General features: G+C 42.4%; 1 protein-coding gene across 3 annotated transcripts in view; it reads right to left on the bottom strand.

Annotated features, from left to right (window-relative positions):
• Window positions 1–19,098, bottom strand: part of LOC309697259 (uncharacterized protein) — a 36,814-nt gene extending 17,716 nt beyond the window's left edge. The window contains exons 1-2 of one of the 3 annotated variants that reach the window (XM_082519028.1): window positions 18,971–19,098; window positions 18,780–18,869 (exon numbers count right to left, since the gene is read on the bottom strand). The gene's annotated coding sequence lies outside the window, so the exon portion shown is untranslated. Of the gene's footprint in view, window positions 1–18,779; window positions 18,947–18,970 lie in introns of those variants that run through there. The other 2 variants (XM_082519027.1, XM_082519029.1) reach the window with 2 other exon arrangements.
• Window positions 19,099–20,432: the final 1,334 nt, after the last annotated feature.

The raw sequence follows: 20,432 nt of genomic DNA, 5'->3' as shown, positions 1-20,432 counted from the left end.
ATATGACTTGGCATAAGTCCTTGAAGGGTGGTTTCTTTAACACAATGTGACAGCTGTGTAGGATCAACATCAGCAGTTTCCCATCAATTGAATGCCAGTAAAATCATGAGATCTTTGGTTCAAACAGAACTAATAACTAAACATTTCCCTATAGAAACTTTAAGGTAGTTCAAACAATTGCCGTTCCAACTCTTTTCTTTAATCATTACATTACATTTTGCACTCTAAGGACAACTAAACAAGGTTTGGGAGCATAGGTTTGTGTTGACTGACATTCTGGTGGGAAGCTTCTTGTTATGAGGTTAATTTCTGTTAACTCTTGACTGCGCTGAATGATTAAATACAACTTAAGAGTTCTAATGTATGATCTGCATGCTTTTATTTAACAGTGAAAGTAAACAGAGCTCAAGACTCACTTATTTGTGATCACAAGCTTCCCTGATTGATCAATAATGCATAGTTTCTGTTTAGATTACAGACTGTGTTCTATTTGTGTTATTGTCTTTTCTTCTGTCACGTCTATAATGACCCTGGCCATCGAAAATGATGAATAATCATTGTTGATTATGATCTTATGATTGCTTCCCAGAGGCACTATAACAGCTGCAGAGAAGCTCATACACCTAAAAGTTAGATACCTAAAAGTTTTTCTCGAAAATAATAACTTAATTTGTGGATATACTGAATACATTGCATTTTTGTTAACCACACCACCAATCACTCTTTCCTGCTGATCATATGATGACCTCTTAAAACAAAAAAAAGCAGAACAGCACAGAGAGGCTGGGTATCCGACAGGCAAAACGATCTCCCTTGTAAATGGTGAATGACTAACATTCAGCTCTGTAAAGGGCCTTTAGAAAAGTGCAGCCATCTTTAAAACTATCAACATGTTTCAAGAAGAAATTTTAGGCAAAGATAAGATAAACCATCTCACCCCCACAAAATTACAGCTACATCACAGTGTTATAACCCCCGTAGATAAAATTCTAGGCTATATCCTTCACCTTTAGGTTTTGAATACCATCAAACGCAACCTTTGAATATCAACTGACGTAAAAATGTCTACATATGCTCGAAGCGATTTATTTTTGTTCTGTCAGCTGAACATCTCCACTGAACATAAAAATTGAATATCTAAGTTATTTCAGCAAAGGTCATCAGTGATTTCATGTCGAGCAAGCATTATCTCTTGAAAGTTTCTGTTTGACTGGAGCCCAGGAGTAGGAGGGAGATTGTGATCAAACAACCAGAGAGAGTGGGAGGGTGTGACTACAGCACTAATCGAGAGATCACATGGCTTGTGTGTGTCTGTGTGCTCATAATCGTGCATGTATCTTTCGCTCTTGTGATCATTAGGCACTGTGTCAGTAAAACGTCTTAGTATCGTTTCCTCTCTCCTTCTCTCTCTCCCAGTCTCACTTCTGCATTTACAATACAACATCCTTTAAGCACTGGTGTAAATAGAACTGGGAAAAAACACTAGTCTTATCACTGAGTCAACATTCAAAAATGAAGGTTACGAAAAAAGCCAACAACTCCATTTTGGCTTGAACTTGAATATATGCTCTGTTAAAACATCAGTTCATTGACAAAAATGCTGACTCAGAACGACAGTAATGACAAATCACTTTAAGAGCACAGAAAATAATGTAGCCACATTGAATTTGTAGTGTTAAAGTGTTCAAGTGCATTAATAAACAAATGACTAATTTGTGAGGTGTGGTGGTGTTACGTGTAAAGTGCAGTCAATGTGATGTAGGGCGTTTCACAATGTGTTAAAGGGATTAACTTCCTAGAGCGTAAACAGACAAGCACAAATGCCAATACACTGATCAGAGGCTGTCACAAAGTCAAATATACCTCGAGAAGCCCATAATAGCAAGGGAATAGGTTTCTGGGTGAAATCTGACCCGTCTACCCTTAAATCAGGCAAATCGATTTAGCACTTTGCCATATAACAGTCTTTGATTGTAACCGGGCCCACAGATCTCTGTGGAGAAACTGCAAAGGATTACAAAAGGCTAAGCCATTAAGAAAAAAAGGAGGTTTTTATAAGTGAGGCAGTACCTTAAACCAGTAATGGGGGAATCTTTTACAGTAATTTGGAATCAAACCAACAGTGAAGCAGCCAATCACATGGCAGTGAGACACAATCTTGCGAGTCTTGACTACACACTCAGTGGTGACAAAGCCATAGTGAGACAATTTCACAACTCTGCGTTTTTGTGACATGCTACAGTTTTGGGTACTGTATGCATGTGTGTGCTTGTAAGTCTATAGTTTGCATGAGCACACCCCATGTTTGCGTGTGTGTGTGTGTGTGTGTGTGTGTGTGTGTGTGTGTGTGTGTGTGTGTGTGAGAGAAAGTGACTCACCCCGTGTCAGTTACTCCTCTACTAAAGTGTCCTTTCCTTTTTTACTTCACACCTCTCCAGTTCGCTATTTTTGGGCCACGTTAGCAGAACTAGTAGTATACAGAATCTCTCTCTTTCTCTCATACACACACACACACACACACACACACACACACACACACACACACACACACACACACACACAGAAATAGATACACTCACACTACAACATGCAAAACCCATTGGGAGTGTTTTGGAAGAGTGAGAGGAGACGTGCATCTTTTATGGTGAGCTGCAATAATAGCTGATTCGGTAGAGCCGACAAAAATATCCAGGGTTACTCGCAAAGTGAAAAATATCGTATTGCATAAGATGCTGAAAGGACCTGACCACGTAAATGCAACAGTAGCTCTCTCCCTCAAAGGCACGCACACCCATTCTTTTATACACACACAAGCATGGGCTCACATAGACACTCACAAATGCACACAATGATGTCCTAATAGTGTCCTGCAGGCAGGCGGGCAGAGGAGGGCCGGGATAGAGAAACTGGAGCTGAGGCAGAGTGCTGACTCAGGGAACAAACCAGTGAGAGAGAGAGAGAGAAAGTGTGTAGGCTATGTGTGTGTGTGTGTATGTTCGTGTGTGTAAGAGAGACAGAGACAGAGAGGAGGACATTGTGCTACATAACGGCCTCTCGACTTGTGTATGCAAACCAGATTGTCCCGACCACCGCTCTTCTCACTATAAATTGTTTTACCAACCACTTTGAGGTTAAGGCCAAGGCTCCTGACTGCCGTGATAGCAGAACCCAGAAAACCAAAGTCTTACACTTGTAAGAATTCCATTGAGAAAAAAAGGAGAAGTAAAAAAGAAGAAGTTTTAGTCTCTGTCCCTTTAGTTGTATTATATCACTCCTGGTTTTGTCTGCTGAGTAAATGCTACGAGAAGTTTCCACTATGCTTTATTCACAACTTCAAGGAAAATTTGCTTCGACTTGGACTTTTTATTCCTACATTTAGCTTTTATTTCATTAGTTAACCATCTGGGCAATCTGGCATTACAGTCGTATAAATTGCAAGTCAGATGATCAGACGATCAGGTGGTTAGACACATTTTCATCAAAGTATAAATAAACACAAGAAATCAAAAGCAGTCACTTAATTAACTAAAACTGTATATTAAACAGCAGAAAAGATTACATTAACTGGTGGTTCATTTTGCTGTACATTTATTACAACATACATGACTTGAGTTTTCATAAGTAAGAAGGATTTTTAACTTTTTTAGAAGCAATTGCACATATTTAGATCCATATGTGTGTGTGTGTGCACACGTGTGTGTGTGTGCATATGACCATGAGGTATGTGTGGTTATGCGAGTGTGCATGTGTAATGCAATGTAGATAGACTGCTCTAAACACAAGAGTAGCAAGTCAGCAACATCCAGGTGGTTTTGGTTTACCCTCAGATTTCACTCCCCCATTGCTCTCTCTCTCTCTCTCTCTCTCACTTACCCACTCTTTCTTCCTTTGCTTTCTCGCTTTCTCCTTCCCTCACTTCCCTTGTTGTCTACCATTTGTCTTTCCTGCTTGATTATTTGTCCTTTCACTCTGGCTAAAAATATTTCCTGCTCTGTCACTATAACAAATCACCTTAGAGGAAATTTGCTTCCAGCAGTTTGATACAGCAGCAATGCCATCAGCTCCACCCCCACCCCCTCTACGCACACATGCCATACGCATTGGAGCATAATGGTGTCAGTGGATTAGTATTTGTGACTGAGGCCTGATATAAAAAGTATGTTGGTGTGCTTGTTAGGCAAACAGGTGTAGGAACCTCGAGAGGCTGACTGAGCTGTTAGAGGGTTGACAATGTAGGTGCAATAGTTACACTGGGTCACAGCAGTTGGAGAGCTGAAGTAACAAATACCGTCTCACTTGCGCACACACAGACAGGGTTGCACCTGTGCTTTGCTGTTCCAGATAGCAGGAATATATATTGTGTGAGAGAACCACGGAGTGGAGTGATGCAGACAAAGAAAATATGTGAGAGCAAACATCCACAAGGATACGTGTGAAAATAGGTTTCTACATAGGAGAGAGAAAGAAAAAGAGGGAGTGTGAAAAAGAGTGGGGTTGACTGGCCACTCTTGTGACTCGTAAGAAAATTAAATAAACAACAACTTCTCACTCCTGCTTTCACACTTGATGTGCAACTCAACCGAGTCTGTCGGAGACGAAGTAAGGTGTCACTGTTTGGTGCTCAGGAGAAATTTCCTTCTTGTTTCCCGTTCCCATGGCAACTGTGTGGTGACCCACGGTGACCTCCGACAGCTGGAGAGGGACGGAGGTGAAGCCGTCATTTAGCACAAGTCAGTGAAAGAATATTACTGCATTCATCTCCCTGATGAAGTCAATAACCAGCCTTGATAATAAAGATACATTGTTTCTCTACAGATCAAGTGATCAGAGAACAAAGCACATGAACCTCTAGACTATAACTCATGAGTCACTTAGTGGGTATGCCTGCAAATGTGATCAGTACATTATTTTACTTTAAATATTTATTTTTTCTCAGTGTGTTTGTTACATTCATGCGTTAAGATTTCTTGTCTGTTTGTCCAGCAAAGGGAGGGGGTGAAAGCCTATCCACTTTCAAGGTTTGACATCCGATTGTTCAGTCTGACGCCACTAGCCGTGTCTGGGTCTTAACTCCGCTGCAGGTCCATATATCAAACGATCACTATGGCATTACTGAGAGTTGAAAAACTGTCTAAAGTCTTTCATCTTTAATAAAATGATCAGCGTTCTGCTCTACCGGGTGTAACAATTGAGTTTAACATCCAGGCATCCATGAAAACGGAATTTATGACATTTAACAGAGTTAGAAGTTAGCAGGGAGTTAGCTCGCTAGCTTCTATCTAAATACAATATAGCATGTCCTGACTGCGGGGTTTTGGAAACAAATTAAAACGTACAGCTCTGCTATCACTTCCAGCATAAATGAAGACAGAAAACTAAACAGCAGTGACGTTTGTAGGGTTACTGAAGTTGGGCTAGCTGGTATATAATGATGTGCTACGTGACCGCTAGCGACACAGCTATGTTAGCATAATATAAACAAGCTAACTTTTTTCCACTCGATAAAAGTTAACGTGAGTGTTCTCGGTGGTCAGGAACGAATGTAATCGCATGGCAGGATGCTGTAAAAGGACCAAACTTCAGCCAGGAGAACAACTGAGATAATCCATCCACAATACGATGTTAGTCATTCATATACTGCTGCATGGGCTGGGCTGTAGTTACATCCTAAGGTTTTAAAAACTGAGCTTAAATAAATGATTAGCGGTAATAAAAGCAGAGGGAGGTCAACAGGGATCACTGACTGTTTTAGGAGCTTTTTGAGATCAAACAGAAGAAAATACATAACATTAAACATGTTAACAACACAAAAGCCATATTAAACGCAGACTACTTTAGACCCGGAAGTAGGATTCGTCACGTCATCACTGAACAACCGGATAGTTAGTCATTCCAGGGCCCAAATACCACTTTTAGTACCCACCCAGTGAACAGGGTTAAAACAGTAGTATGATGGTAAACATCTGCCAACAGATGTTTTTCTAAAATACAACAGAGATCCAATGAGACAAAACTAGAACTATTATTTGGAATATTGCTATAAAATAACTAATTTGTGTACTAAACTGTTGTGAACATATACATACTAACTTTATCCAAAGATGTCCTATGCCAGCTAATTCATATTGAACAAACTCCTCAAGCTTTGTGTGGTTTTTCTTTGTAGCTTTCTGCACCATCATTTCAGCATTCTTATACTGATAACTGCACTGTTTTTGTGCTACAAGAGAAATAATTTCTGTTACTCAAAAAAGTGTCTTCACAAATTCACAACTCATAAATAACTCATGTTGTAGAGGGTATAGCAGCCACGGCAGTTGTCTGACTTGAACATTATATATAATATTATATAATATTACATATTTGGATTTTTTTTCAAAATGTATAACATTTTATATATACCATTTAATATTTCAAAATAATGTTTTGACTTTTTTCTCAAAATGATCAGTAATATTTTTTCTAAATGTCATTGTAATACTTTGTCATACATTGATCAATATAGTCATTATAGACAAAGCACAGTATCTAGATATCCATGAAAAGAGGATTTTCAGGGCTGAAAGGCGTAATAGTATCAATGAACTAATTAGTTACAGTAGACATCTAAAAGTGATATTCTGTGCTCTTGTTGAGTTAGTTCTAACATGGCCGTCCGACTGCGGTCTGGAGTGTGGGGCCTCCCTGCTACTGCGGAGTCGGGGCAGTCTGCCTCTCCCCACCGCAGGGAAAAGGGTAACACCACCTGGGTCTGGGTGCAGTTCCCCCCTCCAGGGGCAAGGGTACCTAGACCCGGTTCGTAGAGTACGCTTGGGGAGTGTGATCGTGTGTACAGCGTCTCTTTATGTCTGTCTCCACGTTGGTTGAGTGTGGAGTAAGTGCATATGAGAGCATGAGGGTGGGAATGGATGTTTGTTTCTGTGTGTGCCTGTATGTCTGTGTCTATATGTCAGGTTGGGTGTCAGACGCCACCTCTCTGGGGACATCTCAGGCCCTCCAAGGTTTGGAGGCCTATCTCCCCCCACCACCACTTCCCCTGCCAGTGGCGGACTCCCTCAGGTGTCGGTGCGTTGGTGGTTCTTTGTGTCTGGGGATGGGCGTCCAGGTACACACCGGCTCACTCCTTGGCGGCCGCTTATCGGGGCCTGGAGCCTGGGGCTCGCTCGGGCCACTTCGGAGGTGGGGTGCCCCCGGCCTCTCGGCCTGGGGCTCGGTCACTCAGGCACGGCTGGCTGCCGGCGGAGCTCACGGGCGCTGCAACTCCCCCTGGCTTCTGCTCCGCGGCTGCTGAGTGAGCCCTCATCTGGGACTCTCCTCAGCTCTTTCTGGGACAGTGGCGCGGCTGCCCCTCTGTTGGTCTTCCTTGGTCTCTTGTGTTCTGGGGGCCTCTGGATGTCTGGAGTTTTGATCTCCTCCATACCTGCTTCATGCCCTGGAGGACGGGGCTGTGGCCCCCCCACACCCTCTAGCAGATCATTACATGAAGGAACCTTTTAAAAAAACAAGCGCGTCCATGCTCACAGGTGTACACACGGGTGATCACACACACAAACTACACCCTTTTTGGCTCCTACCTCAAAGCACACTGTGTTCTGTTGATCTTATGTGCTGCACAATAATGTTTAATATTTAGTATTTACTGTCATATTCCCATATATCATTGTGATGTTGTTTATTCTATTACTCTTGTTCTCTTCTGCTTGTTTTCTTTTTTCTTTCTCAACAGGTGATCCAGGTGATCGATATATGCATTTTCTTTTTCTTTTTTCTTTTTTTTTTTCTTTTTCTGCCCATTCTGTTGGTTTTTGTTTTTTGCCCTTCTCCCCCGTCCCTCTTCTCAGCTGTTTCTCTTTCTTTCTCCCCTTCTTTCCCCCAGTCAAGTCTGTCCCGTATTCAGCAAGTGAAAATAAAATAAACAATAAAAGGTGAATCAAATGGACCATTATGGCAAGGCTGGGATGGTCAATTTGGTAAAGTAAATCCGTTGGGCATCTTTCTTTGCCTTTAGACAATAATTCTGATGGTAAAAGAGCCAAACGGGACAGGCAAAAAAAAAAAAAAAGAGTTAGTTCTAACAAATTATCTAAAAATGTGCATGGGGTTCAAACAAAACTGAAGTTTGCTACCTGCCTAACATTTGCCTTAAAACTCTGCTTGCTAGCTTAGTTGCTATCCAAAGAGTTATTCAAATTACAGATGCATTTGAGAAGTTTCAACATACAGGTTAAAATGTTCTGAACAACAGTACATGTTGAGGATTTATCAGTGAGGTAAAGCACGAACAAGTTACAGATGGGCAGAGGCAAGTGGCATAATATGACAGAAAGAAGACAGAAAACAAAACTGCAGCTAATGTGTTAGCCAACCACAACAAGATTAGCAGTTATTATTTGCTGCTCTAAGCCTACTGTAATCTTTAAGATGAAACAAACTAACTAACTCTATGAAGTCCTCTGAAAAACTAACTGGTGCTTCCATACAAATTAACAAAAGTAGCAGCCAGGTGCTACCCAAGAGCCACATCTCAAACTCTACAACACATGCAAAAAAAGACTGAACAAGTATGACTTGTTTTGAAGGACTGCTTTGCAAAGTTGCAGCTGAACAAAACAGAAAATCTATAACCTATTCAGTGGTCTAACAATCCAACAGTATAACAACGTCCTTTGTATACACAAAACCAAGGTGATGATTCTGGTCACATTTGGTGAAAGCCAAACACAGCATATCAGCATAAACTTATCATAACAATTGCTAAGCACAGTGTGTAGCAGGGTGATGATTTGAGTTTGTTTTGCAGCTATAGGACACGTACACCTTGTAGTCATCGAGTCAACCATGAGCTCCCCTCTATGTCAAAGTATTAAAGAGTCAAATGTGAGGCCATCTATCTAACAGCTACATGGCTGAAAATGGGTCATGACCAATGTTCCCTCTAAGCTGCGCACATGCTGGCACGGTCTCTGCGCACAAAAAATCTGCATTGCGCACAACGATGCCACCTTCTCCCATAGTCCAGCCAATAATACCATTCACATTCATATATATGCAGCTAATCAACGTCATTGACAGGCTATGACAGTGTCCTTATGTGCCAATACCAGTGTTTTAGCTAGCAAAGCGGCGTGGCTGATGTGGAGTTAAGCCACGTTAATGACAACGTGTACAACTATTGGAGATGTTAGCAGGACAGACGGAAGAATTGACGGAAAAAGTGTGGACTTTATACAAGTTTTTAAATTGTGTTGATAGGCAACGTAAAACCAGAGTTATGATAAAAAAAATATGCAATGTTTGGTTTTCTTCCTGAATACTATCGTTTTTTGTATTTACTGCGGGAAGAAACGGTAAAAACGGCGTTTTACAAGGAAAACGCTTGAAAGCACTCTCTGCATGTGAGCAAAAACAAAACCAAAAAACCCCCACCCTTTCCTATTGGTCGAAAAATGTACCATGTCGACCAATCAAAAAATGATATGGCAGCATGGCATTTAGTTGTTTAGGGACGGGGAAGTTTTAGGAGTGAGGGCGGTGTTTTGAGATGTGAGAGATTTGCAATGTTTAGCGCAAATCTTGTGTAGTTAGTGTGCAGTGTAGTCAATATTTTTGTTGTGTGTGTCAGAACAGGCGACTACTGTCAGTGCGCCCCAGGGCGGCTGTGGCTACATTGTAACTTGCCATCACCAGTGTGTGAATGTGTGTGTTAATGGGTGGATGACTGAACGTGTAAAGCGCTTTGGGGTCCTTAGGGACTAAGTAAAGCGCTATACAAATACAGGCAATTTATCAATTACTGAATGTTACAGGTGTTACAGGAGTGATACATCTCCTGTTGTCAGGCCTGCAGGTATCAGGCTGTTGTTCTCCTTTATCTCATAGTGGACAGAAATTATTTTTTGAAGTGGCACAAATAATTTGTGTGGCATCAGATTTGATGCAGAACAGCTGATTGTTCTGTAGATAGTTTGAAATGTTTATTTTAAAAAAAACGCCTTGGCTGCACTTTTAGGTAAACAGCTGCAAAAAACTTTGTTGTTTGCATAACTCTGTTACTTTTTTGAAGAAGTAACTATATAATTAATTGCCCATTGGTCATTATATACTGTATTTTGCAGACAGAGAGTTACAGGACTCGCTCCAAGACCACAGACTCATACTCATAATACAAGTCAGAGCTTTATATAAAAAAATAAAAATAAAAAAAAAGAGAAGAGAAGAAGAAGAAAGTTTTGTTTTCAAATTTGGAGTTCAAGTAATTTTTACTTCCAATAGTGTTAACATGCTACACAGGTCATGAACAAGATTTTTTTTACATTTTCATTGTAAGTGGGCTAAAGCAGTTAATTAAAAGTAGTCTAACATAAATGTAAATGCTGTAATTTGATTATTTTAATAAACCATGTAACTTAGATGGATTCGATGCTGGCGTGACCACAGTGCACACGTCTGCTGTTGCTCACAGTGGTCGCTCAGGGAGTTTGTGTGTTCGCTCAGACACATGAAAAATTAGAGGGAACATTGATCATGACCCTAAAAACATAAAATCAATTCTAAAAGAGAATGGCTGGGAAAAAAAAAATCAAGGTGTTGGACTTGTCCAGTCAAAGTCCAGGCCTCCACCTGACTGACATACTGAGATGGCTGTTAAGAGTGTTGTTCATAAACAAACAACCCCAAACCTGAAAATTCCTCTTCTGTGATTTTAGAGATTGATAAACTGATGCAGAAAATGTTTACTTCAAGTTACTGCTGCTAAAGGCGGTTCTACAAACTACCAAATTATGGGGTGAACTTAGTTTTTCACAGGAATGTATAGAGCCTTGTAAAAACATTCAGTAAAAAGCAGGTGCCAGCAAACTCTGTAGAGCCTTGAACCTAGAAATTATGTCACTATATTATTACTTAACCAGTGGACACCACCAGACACTGGGCTAAACCGAGGATACAATCAGGTTGCAGAAAATCAGACAATAATTGATGGTCCCATCAACACCTTAGGTAAATATATAATCACCAGAAAACCTAATATGAGTGTTACTGAACTTTGGAGGAAACCAGCACAAACCCTTATGGGCACATGGAAACATTTAAGCTCCATCCTACCAGCAGCTTTAAACTCAGAACCTTCTTGGTATTGGCAGCTCCAGTGTTTTAAAGTATCTGCCTGTATGAAGTAAATTTAGGAAACGTGTGATATGTAGCAGCTGTGATTGCAAAGCTGATATAGTTTTCATCTTGTGGGTCTATAGAGTATGTCTCTGTCATCTACTGTAGCAGACAAACATTCATGTCTTTGTGCCTGTGGACAGATCTTTTTTTCAACACTGTCTCTTCAAGATTTGTTGCTTGAAAATTTACTGTTGCCGTGGCTGTTGTAATCCCATTGCAATGGTCTCTAATTTTTCACTTAATTTCTTTGAGTGTATGTGTGTGTGTATAAAAGGGCAAACCACAGCCCTGCTACCTGTATTTCAGCAGGCCCTGTTGTCTCATTATCAGAGTGACATTTGCGCAGTCCTATGGAGCCATCTGGATGCGTCCCACACACATGTGAGAGAAACCAGCCTGGGTTTGGATCTGACTCACATCAAACAGCCTCTCTGCCCACACACACACACACACACACACAAAGAGAAACACACACACTAACACACACACTAAGACACAGACACCAAATACAGACGGCACAAACAGAGCTGTTTCCAGAAGCTAATATCTGACATTTAACGACTAGTGAGGCCACGGAGTGATGCTTTGCGCTTACTTTTCAAACATAGCACTGAAAGCTCGCTGAAAACATCTGTATATAAAACTACGGACAGCTACGAAGAGAAGACAGTACTTCTCCTCTTAATTGCACTGAAATCACATTGAATGTGATTTCAAATGTGTATCTGCGTATGCATTTCTATGTGTGGGACAGTCCCGTGGATTTAAACTGAATAAAAGTGCCACAGGTTGGAGTTGTGAAACTATCAAAGACTAAATGGCACAGAAAAAAAATGCACAGAGGTAATGTGCGGCTTGATTGTCCAGGAAAGCCCCGGTACCTGAATTTGATCAAAGCTATTGCTTTACTTTTAGTTTCTACATGACAAAAAATACTGAATGTCAGAGACTATGGTATCGATGAAAGCAACACATCAAAGAGTTCTGAAAATGTATTCACAAATAATTTCTGCCAGCAGCTACAATCAACCCCAGTTCGTTATAATACAAATGTAGTTTTTGTGTTAATGTTTTTAAAATTCTAAATTCCTAGAATCACAACTAAATTTATCTCAGAAAATCTGTTTGTGGTCTGCTATGTGTAACATACACTGTAGTAACTAGGAGTAACAAGGATAGACAAAATGCAGTGTGACTCAAACACAGAAAAGACCGGAGAGCGTGTGTGAACTCTAAAATGCTGCATCTTAACCAATTTTATATCCTGGTTTCATAGCGAGCTGTAACCTACCGAGGGAACGCTATTACTGTTGCTCGACATTTGTGAAAAGGCACAATGCAGTTTCGCTATGACTGTGTCAGTGCAATGAGCCATAGAAAAACACAAGTGCACACACGAGTGAACCAAGACGCTGTAAAAGTTCGTGTTTGGAGTTGTTATTGAATCAAATGCTACTGGTTTAGTGTTTGAGGTTCATGCACATTGAAGGATTTTCTGTCCAGTGTTCTCTGTGCAGTCCTAGGCCTCCAAACTCCATTACCTGAGCAGCTCTGTGCATGCAGGTTGCAGAATACCACTGTGATATTCATTGATGTGCTAAAGCTCTGCCGCATGCGAGGTAGGCCTCTTTCTTCCCCTTCATCTTTCTCTCTCTCTTTCCATCCTACCTTCTCTCATCTATAATTGATTGCTCCCACCGTACCAACTTCATTTGCTGGCTGTGAAAAATGAATGAGACAAGGACTGGAGACTCTTTTTTTTCCTCTCTGCTGGTTTGATACCCGATTAGCCATTTACAGTGTACGTGTGCCTTCCGTGACCAGGCTCGGGATTCCCAACCTGTACCAAATACTGATGAGATTCTGCCAAGAAAGCTGCTCTGCCGCAAGCAAAATAAATAAACACGTGAAGTTAGCCTGCTAAATATCATTATTCAATACAAACATCATTTCTCATCAAGCGAGAGATATATAGTAAATGGAAAATCATGATTTTTCAGAACATGATTAAAGCATATGAGGTGTGAATTATTGAGCTGTTGCATGGAGATTAACCTTGTGACTTATGGTGAATGCATAATTCTCAGTATAGCAATCTCACGTTTTCAAAGCACTTTTCACGCATACAAACACACGACATACAGTACCTTGCACACATTTAGACACTTTCAAATACACATGCAAACCCTCACGCACAAACTGTTCTCTGGCACAGCGAGATGTGCTCCTCTGAGGTGCACACCATGTGATGCACATTCTGCTTACCTCCTCTACACAGCTCAATGGACTTTCAAGCTGTGTCCAACACACACTCGCTCACCCAACCAGGATTATTAATAGCGTGTTTCACTTCCACAATGCGCCAGAGAATTTCAAATGAAGCAGTTCAGAGCTGAGGAGCCGAAGATGACATTACTGTGATGTGAGGGGTAAAGTTACAAGAGGAGCTGGCATGAATGGCATGCCCTCCCCGCTGAACCTTCCCACCTACTATCCCAAGCACATTCCCACACACATATCCTCATTCATGAAAAAAAAATTGGCCTGCGCAGACGCGCACAAAAACAGAGCCACATTTTACCAGTCTGCTAATGGTGAAAGTTGCATTGGACAGAAGGGGCTTGGTGTGGGCAGCAGAGGGCTGACAACACAGCAGCTGTTCGACTTTCTGCAACCTGATGGAGTGAGTGCATGTTTGTTTTTGGGAGTGATGATGATGATAGTTATGGTGGCACTGAGATAATGTGGATGTGCAGGCAGACGGCGATGAAGAGAAGGTGGAGGTTGAGAATGAGGAGCTCTATTGTCATTCAATCTTCAGTCTGGCGCTTAAATGTCTGAAAATCAGAAAAATCATTCTCTATGCATTTACATCTCTCACTCCGCTCACCTCTCTGTCTGTTTCTTTCTATGGCCACAAATCTACACATTAAAAGGGACAACCCTAACACAGCCTAACCCTGAGTGTCTGTCTGAACCTTATAAAGGCAGAGACTGTCTGAGTCTGAATAAGTCTTGATCTGCAGAGGTAGATACACAGTGTAGAGGTACAGTTATAAAGAGAGATGGAGGACGGTTCGCGAGAGAAAAGCCTAAGAACACAAGAGAGCGAGAGTGCGTGAGAATGAGAGATGTACTGTAGGGAGCTGGAGGGAGATGGAGAGAGAAAGTAGGAGAGACGGAGGGAGAATAGATGAGCATGAGAGTGTGTGAGAGAGATAAATAGAGACAGAGTGAGCAGGAGGAGGGGGAGAGTGTAAACAGCAGAAGGTTCACTGGGTTCAGTGTGCAGTAGAAGAGCTGAAAGATGGGCGTCAGAACTCGAAGCCCAGGGGGCTGGATAGTGGTGCGTGACTCACATACTCATGCATACATTCACACACTCACATACATGCACATGTATGCAGACAAGTGTTCTGTGATAAGAAATCTCCACTAGCTTGTTTTTATTTTCAAATCAGTCATTCGACACACCACTGACACCAACTTTCTATGGCCCAAAAAAATTCTAATTCACTTGTTTGCAATAAATAAGTGTGAATATTTTAAGAATATTTTTCTGCTATTATTCAGAATTCACAAATGTAATCTGCTTTCTAATCTAGGCATCACAAAACTGGCAGACTATACCGTTGATTGTTTTTGTCCATATATGTGTGTGTTTTGACTTACAACATGCATAATATCACACAAATATGGTCTGACATTTCCACAGATGAAAAACACTAAATACAATTGGCCTTTATACTCACAGGTCATCCAAACCACTTTACTGTGCAGCATTCCTTTTTTATCTTGCAATGAGTAATGTCCTCAAGAAAATACTAAGTTCACTGTTGTATATCGGTGGCAAGGATCAGAATGATGAGTCAATCCGATACTGTCAGTCACCCAGTCCAAGTTACTGGTTTTCTCCACATGAGTCACAACATCTCATTTAGACACTGAAAAAAACATGGCATGCCCTTGCAAAACTACACCACTACACATTTTAAACTTAACTGAGTAAACTAGAGCTTAAATACATGCCCCGAGCTGTGGAGAGTCAAAGCACAACTAAGGAATGTGATATTATATTAAGCTGGCGGCTGTCAGGAAGTTTTAATGACATAACAGGTAAATATACTGCATCTGTCAGATCTCCTGCTGGCAAGGACAGAGGGTATTGAGTGCTGTGGTTGTATATATAATGCATTGCTGCTTTCAAAGAAGCTGTCACTCACTGTATTGCATTCATCGCAAAGTCTGGCAAGACAAAGCTGTTTCACACAAAAGGTTGTGCATCTCACAGCTGAAGCAAGCTCAATCCTAACGACTGTCTCGTCTCACAATGGCTAATTAACACCTTGACAGAGCTGCGTGCTTCTCTTTCTGAGAACAAAGGCACTGCTACTGTCGCCTCTGTCCTGTCACATGTAGCAAACAGCACCTAGATGATGTCTAACAGCGAGGCTCCGAGGCACAAGTTGGAACACTGGCAGGCAGGTGTGCACATTCGTGGATGTGGCACTTGGATGTCTGTTGCCATGGTGACCCCCAGAATATCCCCACACAGCACAATGTGATATTTTTAATAAAGTTTGAGGCCTTTGCCTTTACTGTCTGGTGTAGCTGTGAAGATTTAAAGTGAAGATGTGAACTTTTTTTCCTTTTCTTTTCTTTCTTCTTTTTTTGCTCTGTTGCTGAGGCGCCGTAGCTGCACGCATTGTTCACCTGAGAAAATCCAACAACTTATGTCAGCGGGCTCATAGCTTATTGCTCCATCAAAGTAAAACATGAATGCAAAGGGAATACTAAGTAGTGACCATGAAAACTGTGTGTGTAGATGTGACTATATGTGTTTGTGACTCTGAATGTGTGTGTGCAAATTTGTATATTTACCACACTATGACTCACAAACCACATCAGAGACTATGCTGCAGAAAACTGAGACAACACAGTTTCAAAGAGGAAGCCAGCACTGATAAAGCTGAAAGAGCAACAAGCACAACACACACACACACACATACACACTCATGAACACGCGCTCAAGAACACCATGAACACTGACTGGAAATCCCCTTTTCTTCACCTGAATGAATTAAACCTGTGAGTATCTACAATGACAAACAAAAAACATAATGCGATTATAATTTTTCTTTATTTCCCAAAGACACTACATCAACAGTAAATGAACGCTACTCACATTTGATCTGTTGTTGGTGGCGATAACAGCAAATCTGACAAATACTTTCCCACACAATCAGTCCAAATTTCAACTTTTTTGATTTCCTGAATTTGGCATTAGTTGCACTTGGTAATTTTTTTGAGGAATGGTGCCGTGAGCTGCACAACGAATCTCTTGAAGTGTGAACTAATATGAGCTGTAATGCACAATCTTCACCAGCAGATGTCAATACTGACTTAAAAATTAGGTACTGGAAGTTGTTGACAAGTATAGCAATGTACTCTCAAGTGGATGAGGCCTTGGATTATAGGATGAAAGCAAAAAAGTACCCTTGCAGCTTTGTAAGAGTTACTGTAAGTCCCCAAAGTTCAACTGTAACAGGACACTGCTGAGTTGGAGCGCTTTCTGTTATACATCTAAATAGATTGTCTGTTGAAAAATAAGGAGGATTTCAGAGTTCATGGGCAAAGAGCACCATTAAATAATATCTTATTACTCTTCTCCTTACATGGCCTACAATGAGTTTTACATGGCATTTGGTTTTAGACTGGAATGACCACGTACAGCAGAAGCCTATTAGATGCCTTTTATTGAGGAAGGGGGAGTCAGGACCTGCAAGAACCCATAATGCTAAGTGCCAATTAACCCTCTCCCCAGCACAAATGTGCATTTCAACAATCATTTTAGGTAGTGTTTCTGTTTTTAATGAACTTCTTATCCTGTGTGTGACTGTATCTTTATAAGTTATTACATAAATATGTATACTGCAGTGGCTCTGTGGTGTAGTGTTTAACACATTTGCCTTAGACGTAAAAGGCACGCGGTTTGATTGAGCAGACATAAACCCAGCCTCAATAGTCACAGGCCAGTGTACACTCAGTGCTAGTCCAAAGCCCGCATACATGCAGTGGGAAAGGTTATTCCAGGGAGGGCATCCAGTGATCTGCGCCAAATCAAAATATGTCTTGCAACCCTTTGGGGAAATAAGGGAGCAGTTGAAAGTACAGAGATATTGAGATATGTACACTCCCCTCGTGATAAGGGTCAAAAAAATAATTTTACTGGATTTATTCAAAGCAAAACAATGTTTACAATTTCAAGATTATACTAAATCAAAGAGGAAGTTTTAGGAACTATCAGGAAACAAGGTATGTTTTGTTAGTATTAATCTAATATAAAGGAACTAACTATCTAAAACATTATGCATTTCAATAGTGTTTGGGTTGGGATATTTATATCAATTTAAATTGTATTAAAAAAATAATGATTAAGTTAAATTAAATCAAATCAAATCAAATTCTGACAACAGGTTCTAAGCAACAGATCCATCCATTGTAGGAATCTACAACAGTGGACAGGACCGAAGTTGCCCCAGAAGCAATCCACCACATAGTAGCAGGATGTAAGATGCAAGCTGGACCACTGTACACTCAGAGGCACAACCAAATGGCTGAGATAGTGTACATATGCAGCACAGGAACATCCATGCTGCATGTGACCTATAATCTTCCTGATGGGAGACATCACCAACTGTGGTTGAGAACAATAGGACCAAGGTCCTGAAGGAGTTCAAGTTCAAGACAGACAAGTAGTTTCTGGCTTAGCCAACCAGACATAGTCGTGGTTGTTTTCTTTGAAAATTCCAGGAACATCAGACACCCCCTGTCCAGAAGAGTGTCCTCGGAAGAGCCAACATACTGCGCAGAACCCCCAGACAAGTGATGTAAAAGAAAATACTAATCTACTCCACACCTGACCAAACACTGATTACTGAGCTTGAGATAAATAGTGTCCTAGGCAAAACGTAAAAGAATAATTCCCAGTGGAACATGCAAGTCACACCTTTGCTTTGTCATGCATGACTGCAGTTTCTTAATGTCTGAAGTGGGTACTGTGGTTCACAAAACACCATTTGTATGCTCCATACTGAAATCAAAAATCTACTGAATAATGTTGTCTTAATATTTTTGAGTCAGTCATTCTCTTTTTTGCTTTGCTTTTTAAAAAAAGATTACAGTTAATTACATTTGTCAATGATAAAACACAAAACTATGCTAAACAAGGATCACTGAAACTGGAGGTTTTTGAACTTGGTATACCCATTAATATTGTGTAAAAACATTATATTCCTTCTGATCCCGATGGCTCCCCATAGTAACCACAATGCTGTAACCCACTATCACACCCTTCAAGCCACACACACACACCACCCTGCAACACAACAGAGTATGTCTGACAGACCGAGCAAGAGAGTGTGTGTGTCTCTGTGTGTGTGTGTGAAACACCGAGAGGCAGCCAAGATGAGAGTGTCAAGCAGTGAGAGGGAAAACCTAGAAAATACAGCTTGGGTGATCAAAAAGGGGGGAGAGGAAGAGTCAGCAAACATAGCAGGAAAGTGCAAAAAAGGAGCAAAGACAGATAAAGTACAATGTGAATGTTAGACCTTCAATAACGCCCGCACCAAAGCCAGGAGATGTAATGGTTAGATGACCACCCACTACAAACACACCAGCGCACACCACCGTCCTGGAGCCTTTACAGGAGGGGACAAGACAAATTCAAACACCTTCAAAGCTAAAGGCTCTTCAACCAGTCCCACACCATCGAACCATGTCGTCTGCTGGGTCAACTAACCTCAACAAGTGCCAGGCATTGGCTGCTCCTGGGTGGGTCCGGGATGGGCGTGAGGTTCTGGGGGCACTCTGGGCTGGGGCCCTGGCCGGGCCTCGGGGGCTTGGGTCCTGGTTGGTGTGTTGCCGGGGTTGTGGGCGGGTGGGTGCATGGGGGCCCAGCCCTGGCGCAGGGTGCCGCCGGTGCGTCGAGCCACCCGGGGGGCTCTTCAACTGGTGGGGGAGATTGCCACATCTTGCAGGAGCTTTCCACTCTTCAGGAACTCTCTCTGCAGGAGGGGGAGATACAGGAGAGGTGGAGGAACATCTCAGCCTGGGTGTCTATTGTCTTATGTAGTCTGGAAGATGAGTGGATGGTGGGGTGGGTGCAGTTTTCTCTGTGGTGGGGTTGGGTGGACTGTCCCGGGCTCTGTGTGGCCGGGGGGCGCTGCTGCACTGGGCCTCGGTCTGGATGGGCCTGGGCCCCCTTTCCCTGGCGGGTCGCGGAGTATGGGGGTGCCTACTGGGGTCAGCGGGGGAGCTGGCCCCAGGGAGGGGTCACTTGCCCCTCCCTTCCTTCCCTCCCCATCTCCAGCTGCCTCTCTCTTCCTGCTTCACCACAACCACCCACACATGCAGGGCCTTGGAGTAGGGGTATATCACCAGGGTGCAGACGAGGCTACCCCCCCCCCCCCCCTTCTGTCCCCTTCTGGCTGCCTCTGCCTCAATTTTATCCCACAACTTAGACATTCACATTACTCACACTCTCATTACACATACATATAGGGTCTTGGGGGTGGGCACGATACACGGAGTCCAAATTACCATCAGGGTGTACAACCTCACCCCTGGCGTCGTTGCCCACCTCTCAATTTTAAATACACGTAGACATTGAGGGCTAGCAGGAGGGACTATGCGCTTACCTGCTGCTCTCTGGCAGGTAGCTCCATGCCCTCCTGGGTTTTAAATGCACCTTAGAACACACATGCATCAACACTACAATGAGCGGGTGGAGGGAGGTTTGGAGTCTTCTCTCACCCCCATTCTCTGCGGCCTGCTGGAGCGGGGGGGCTAGGAGGAGGAGTTGGCCGTCCGACTGCGGTCTGGAGTGTGGGGCCTCCCTGCTACTGCGGAGTCGGGGCGGTCTGCCTCTCCCCACCGCAGGGAAAAGGGTAACACCACCTGGGTCTGGGTGCAGTTCCCCCCTCCAGGGGCAAGGGTACCTAGACCCGGTTCGTAGAGTACGCTTGGGGAGTGTGATCGTGTGTACAGCGTCTCTTTATGTCTGTCTCCACGTTGGTTGAGTGTGGAGTAAGTGCATATGAGAGCATGAGGGTGGGAATGGATGTTTGTGTCTGTGTGTGCCTGTATGTCTGTGTCTATATGTCAGGTTGGGTATCAGACGCCACCTCTCTGGGGACATCTCAGGCCCTCCAAGGTTTGGAGGCCTATCTCCCCCCACCACCACTTCCCCTGCCAGTGGCGGA

The sequence above is a fragment of the Aulonocara stuartgranti genome (assembly GCF_965226115.1).
Source record: "Aulonocara stuartgranti genome assembly, chromosome: 20".
Classification (NCBI taxonomy): domain Eukaryota; kingdom Metazoa; phylum Chordata; class Actinopteri; order Cichliformes; family Cichlidae; genus Aulonocara; species Aulonocara stuartgranti.
Note: the sequence above shows the minus strand (reverse complement) of the source record. Positions and strands in the feature narration are given on the sequence as shown.